The following is a 5,562-nucleotide window of genomic DNA, read 5'->3' as shown; positions in this document are numbered from 1 at the left end:
CAAAGCTGTAACATTTGTTCCATTCTCAGCTGCTGCAGTTGCACTGAGACAAACCAAACAAAACCGTTTGAAAAACCTGTTGCCCTCCTCGCCTGTGGGGGCGCTGCATCCAAGAACCAATGAAGGAAACAACACAAAAACCTCTGCAAAAGACACTGAATTCAACTTCCTTCTTCAAGAAATGTAAAAAAAAAAAAAAWKSMRKKGSSKYMRRWTTTTTTTTTTKGTAAAAGATCATGAAYCATTTGTCCTGGTAGCCCTAGGCTAAAGCTAGCGTTTGATTTAGTTGTATTTTCCCAGAATGCCCTGCGCTGTAGTCCACTTCCTGCTTTTGGAGCGGTCTCTGGTCTGCTCACATTGGAACTGCACCAGAGTTCATTTCAACTGAGGTTTGTGGGACCAGAGCTGGATTAACATTCAGACCTCCCCAAATSAACCAGACGTTCTGGACAAACGGACTGGAGTTTGATTAAACCGGACTGAACAGCACTGATGTGAATGCAGCTACTAACACAAACTACAGAAACAGTTGAAGAAAGACCTGAAATGCCTCCAGATGCAGAYCAGAAACAAGCTGGATCCATGGTGGTCCCACCTTGGATCCAGCTTGAATCTCATCAATCATACAAAAATTAGAGCTAAAGCGCAAACCGAAGCCTGATAAATGTGATTTCCTCTGCTTTGAAGTTGGGAGAATGCAGTTGAACATAACATTTTTACGGACAGCTTAATTAGGTTTGAGGCAACCAAACTTGGGCAAGAAATGGATTCAGTGAGTCGCAGACCTGAGCAGCATCAGAGCCAGACTGAGGTCAGGAGAGGAAACATGGAGGAACAACAGCCATAAATCCACACTGTGCCTGACACCGCTGCCTCTCCACAGGCCTCCTGGACGGAAATGTGTCAACTGCTGTCTGTGCAAGTGACAAACTATTCTCCCATGATACCCGGCCATGTTTACAGACTCTGGTCGAGCACTTCCAAGGAAGGAAAACACAAAGAGATAGGCGGGGAGAGCGGAGCGGCAGCGTGACAGCCGGGAGATGGAGGGAGATGGAGGGAGACTCGGAGGTGGTTGGCTGCTGCTGCTGCTCTTTAACCGTTGGCAGTCTCCTCTTGATTAGGGCCCAGCCTGCCAGTCCTGGTGGAGTCTGCCCAGGCGAGTCGCTGGAGACGCTCTGCTCTGTAATGGTGTGTGACAGGCCAGCCAGAGCCACAGAGGAACTGACACGGATGCTACGTTTTTTTCAGCAGAGGTGCCTGTCACAATTCCTCCTCAACTCCAGCATCTCCTTTCCTGGTTTCTGCTTTAAATCTGGATTTATTCGCCYCAAACTAACAGGCTTTTATTTTTAAATCCAGACACAGCATTACARAAGCACAACTACTTCTGGCTGTGCAGAAGTGGAGCCTCCTGCACAACCAGCGAGAATGCAGCAAGTGGTAAAARTCAACAACAAAACACTAGTCTTTTCCAGCAGCCATTGTACAGCGGTGAAACCTGCCGACCAAGCGTGCTGGGTTGCTAGGKGAYGGAGCGGAATTTCGCTTGGGTTGCTAGGTAACGGTGGAATGTGACACAACAATCGGGAGGAGTTTGAAACGGCTCATTTTCCAAACACTAGAAACATGAACTATTTGACAAAAACATCTGGGCGTTTCTTTTTAAGCGTGTGGATTGTTTTTAGAAGCAGAAGAAACCCAAATGGAAGAACAACGAGGTGCAAAAGGTGAATTTTGCSGAGCAGGTCCCCTTTAAGGCATTTCAGAGCTCACACCAACTTAYCTGTGCTAACTGCAGCTTATTTGTGAAGCTGCCTGGYGGTAAACAGCACACAGGAGCGCTTTCTGCTCAGACTAACTGACAGYGTGTGAAACACCAAGTTCTTGTTCAGCGCTCCCGTCCTTCAGACCCGAACCTCTCCTCGCGCGTTCCAYTGCTTTTAATTAGTATATTTATCTCTCCCAGACGAGGAGAGGTGACTGCAGCGCCGCAGAGAGCCGGCGACAGCTACCTGACAAATGAACTGACCYAAATCACCCAAACAGATAAAATATACACACACTGTATTTTTACAGCAGTGGACCTCGTCCGGGCTAACCGGGATTCATTCTGCTCCAGAGATATTAAACTGTAATATTTCTGCGGCCGTTTGAAGTGACAAGATTTCAACTGAACTCTACAAATGGTTTTAGATCCCAGGAACATTTACAAAAGATAATCAACGCTTTACCATGTTTTGAACTTAAAGCATTTAGAAAAATCTAAATAATTAAAATTCCTCTGATGCTAGTGGATGGAGGGATAAAAACACAGAAAGTGCTAATAGCTGAAGGATTATATTCAATGTTGGATGGATGGGCAGACCGACAAAAGGTGGAATGAAGTTTGTTTATTTGTTTGATTGGATCCCCATTGCCATGGTAACAACGGCTGCTCTTCCTGGGTTCCACTTCATAAAAAAAACATTTATTACAAAAACAGTAGATTGTCAGAAATTGTCGTCAGAATTTCTAATAATTCAGTTGAAACTACATATTGATTTAAAGCTCTACAGACTTAATCTACTGATGTGGCTTCTACCAAAAAACCTGAGGTTTTCCATCTACTTTTGTAATTTAAATGTGTGAAATTCATTGCTTAATGCAAAAGCAGCTACAGTTTTTAAATGTGCTTCTCCATCAAACTGCCTGAACTGGGAAGCAAACTTACGTTAGTCTTGCACCGTGTTAAAGGGTAGCTCAAAATCGGCATGTGAGAATGGCTGCAAACAGATGCGCCATTACACAACTGTACATCTTTGAAAAGCATCAGTAGAGCCTCCTGAACAACCAACGAGAATGCAGCAAGTGGCTTCTGCACGGTAAGTCAACAATAAAACTCCTGTCTTTTACCACTAAACTGCAGTAAAACCAGCTAACCAAATGTGCTGGAACTCAGCTTTGGTTGCTAGGTAACAAGGAGAACTCTGCTGGAGTTGCTAGGTAAAGGGATGTTCCTGCTGATTTGTGACTTTACATTTTGGAGGTTTTTAAAACGGCTCATTTTCCAGACACCAAAAAACATGAACTGCCAAAAAAAGCTGGATGTTTTTTTTTGTTGTTGTTTTTTATGCGTGGGCTGTTTGTAGAAGCAGAGATCCAAATAGAAGAAGAAAAAATTTATATTTTCCAAAATATGTTCCTGTTAAACTATAAACAGGCAGACCAGATTAAGAACAATTAGTTTATTAAACATAGGTTTTTATAAATGTGTTTACTGATGATCCACATTTTAAGATCAATCATATTTTTGTAAAAACCTCCGGTCCGCTCACACGGTGCTTGATGGGATGCAAATATATGGAACAAGGTCTGCTATCTTTACCGGCCRATCCTGGGAGAATCAGAGGGCAGAGCTGCTTTATGTTGCTKCTGGGATCGGAGCCGTGAAACTGTCACCTCGTGTGTGATCTGRGAAAGAGCAACAAAACCTTCTCTCATCTCCTGGTTTGAAGGTCGCGCTGCTCTTCCACCCTCCCATCAACGTCACACCGTTAGCATCAACCGTTAGCATCAACAGTTAGCATTCCAGTGTAACATTAGGTGGGAGAGATTTGAGGTCAGCTTTCTGAATGTGCTGCCAGCATGATAGACTTTAGCAGGTTAAACTGGTTATGACTTTATTCCAAACATGTTTAGTTTTCCAGAAATAAAACACCTGGCGTGTGGTACTTATGTTTTATTTTAAGTGTATTGAGATATTTGCACTAGAAACTAATCAAAATACCTGGTAAGACATAATGAAATGCTGCAAGAGCAAATTATTTAAACTTATGATGGTTTATAATTTATTAAATCAATCATACATGTAGAGCTGTTCAATATTTATTTGTAAACAGGTTCACTTTGTGTTTTAACACAAAAATTAGCAGGAATCATCATTAGTGGTTACTGTGAAATTAGCTGTAAAGCTGCAAATGCTACTGGTTTTCTAAGTTATAACACATAGTTATAACTAAGTTTATTCTGATTTAATCCAACTCCAGTCCGTTAGCCTAGAAAGTCCGGTTCTAGACAAACGGACATTTGGTCTGAATGCTAATCGGACCAAAAATCAAACTCTGATCCACCTACAAACCTCGGTCTGGGTTCGGTTGAAGTGAACTCTGATGTGGTTCGAAWGCATGTGTGAATGCCAAGCAGACCTTAGCCTAGCGCTAGCATTAGAAATGGCTTGTGGTYTTTTGCTATCAACAATTCTACAATCGTTAAAGTCKGACCCCACTTCAACTTTGTTTATACTTTGTTGCACTAGGTTTCTTCTTCAGAGGTTTTTATGCCATTTCCTTCAGTGGTTCTTGGTGCAGCGCCCCCACAGGCGAGGAGGGGAACAGGTTTTTCAAAGGGTTTGGATTATTTGAGACTCAGTGCASTGAGAAAGAGAACCCCGGCAGCTGGAAATGTGACAAATGTTGCAACTTACTACGGTCAATGTAGATAAAAAAACAATGTAATATTAATCAAAAATGAAATATTTTTGATTAATTTCAATAATTTCCAAGAAAAAAACAAGGAAATCTCCGAGCTCCAAAAGTCAAAGAATTTGCTTGAAAAAAAGTCAACATGTTTCAGCTTAATCTTTGAAAGTTTATAGAAAAACTTTTTAGGAGTTTTGGAAATTTTTCATAATATGGTTGACAGGGACATATGATGGAAAAATTCACATTTCGTACTTCCATTTGCGTTTCTGCAGCTTCTACAAACAGCAGCCCAGGTTCTTAAAAGAACATCCAGCTGTTTTTGGTAATGAGTTAATATTTTTGGTGTCTGGAAAATTAGCCGTTTTAAAAACCTCCAAAATGTAACATCATAAAGCAGTAGGAACTCCCTGTTACCTAGTAACCCCAGCAGAGTTCTGCTCGTTACCTAGCAACCCCAGCAGAGTTCTGCCCGTTACCTAGCAACCCCAGCAGAGTTCTGCCCGTTACCTAGTAACCCCAGTAGAGTTCTGCTCATTACCTAGCAACCCCAGCAGAGTTTCAGCACGTTTCAGAAGTCGACAATTTATCCTTGTTTTTTTCCAGAAAATCTTTGTTTTTTTGGCATTACATTGTACATTTCTGTACAATGTAAATAAACAAACATAGCTTTTTATMATATTTCTGTGGAAAATGGGAGTACAAACAATAACATTTCAAAGCATTATTTCTAAAGCAATGTTTTCTGCATAAATTATATTCTTCAAAGTCATCTGAAGCATAATAAATCGAGTGGAGTACTTTATGTGGTTAGTAGGTTGTTCAAAGAATTTTTTTATGACTCACAGCTCAAACATTACATTACAGARCATCAGACAGAGCAGTAAAATGTGCTCTTTATTCTGTTTCAGCTCAAGTGCTGCGCAGCTCCGTGAGCGCACATATTTTTAGAGTGGACGAGCCCTTTGGGAATCGGCAATGTGACCTGGCATTAACAAAACCAAACCAGGAAACTAAAGCTTTCCCAACAGATGTTATGAGAGGAATTAGGAGGAAATGCTACGTGATTACCGCAGGCATCCAGGGAAACGGTAAAAAACAA

Source organism: Poecilia reticulata, linkage group LG2 (genome assembly GCF_000633615.1).
Source record: "Poecilia reticulata strain Guanapo linkage group LG2, Guppy_female_1.0+MT, whole genome shotgun sequence".
In the NCBI taxonomy this organism is placed as follows: Eukaryota; Metazoa; Chordata; class Actinopteri; order Cyprinodontiformes; family Poeciliidae; genus Poecilia; species Poecilia reticulata.
The sequence above is the reverse complement of the archived record's forward strand: the minus strand, read 5'-3'. Positions refer to the sequence as shown.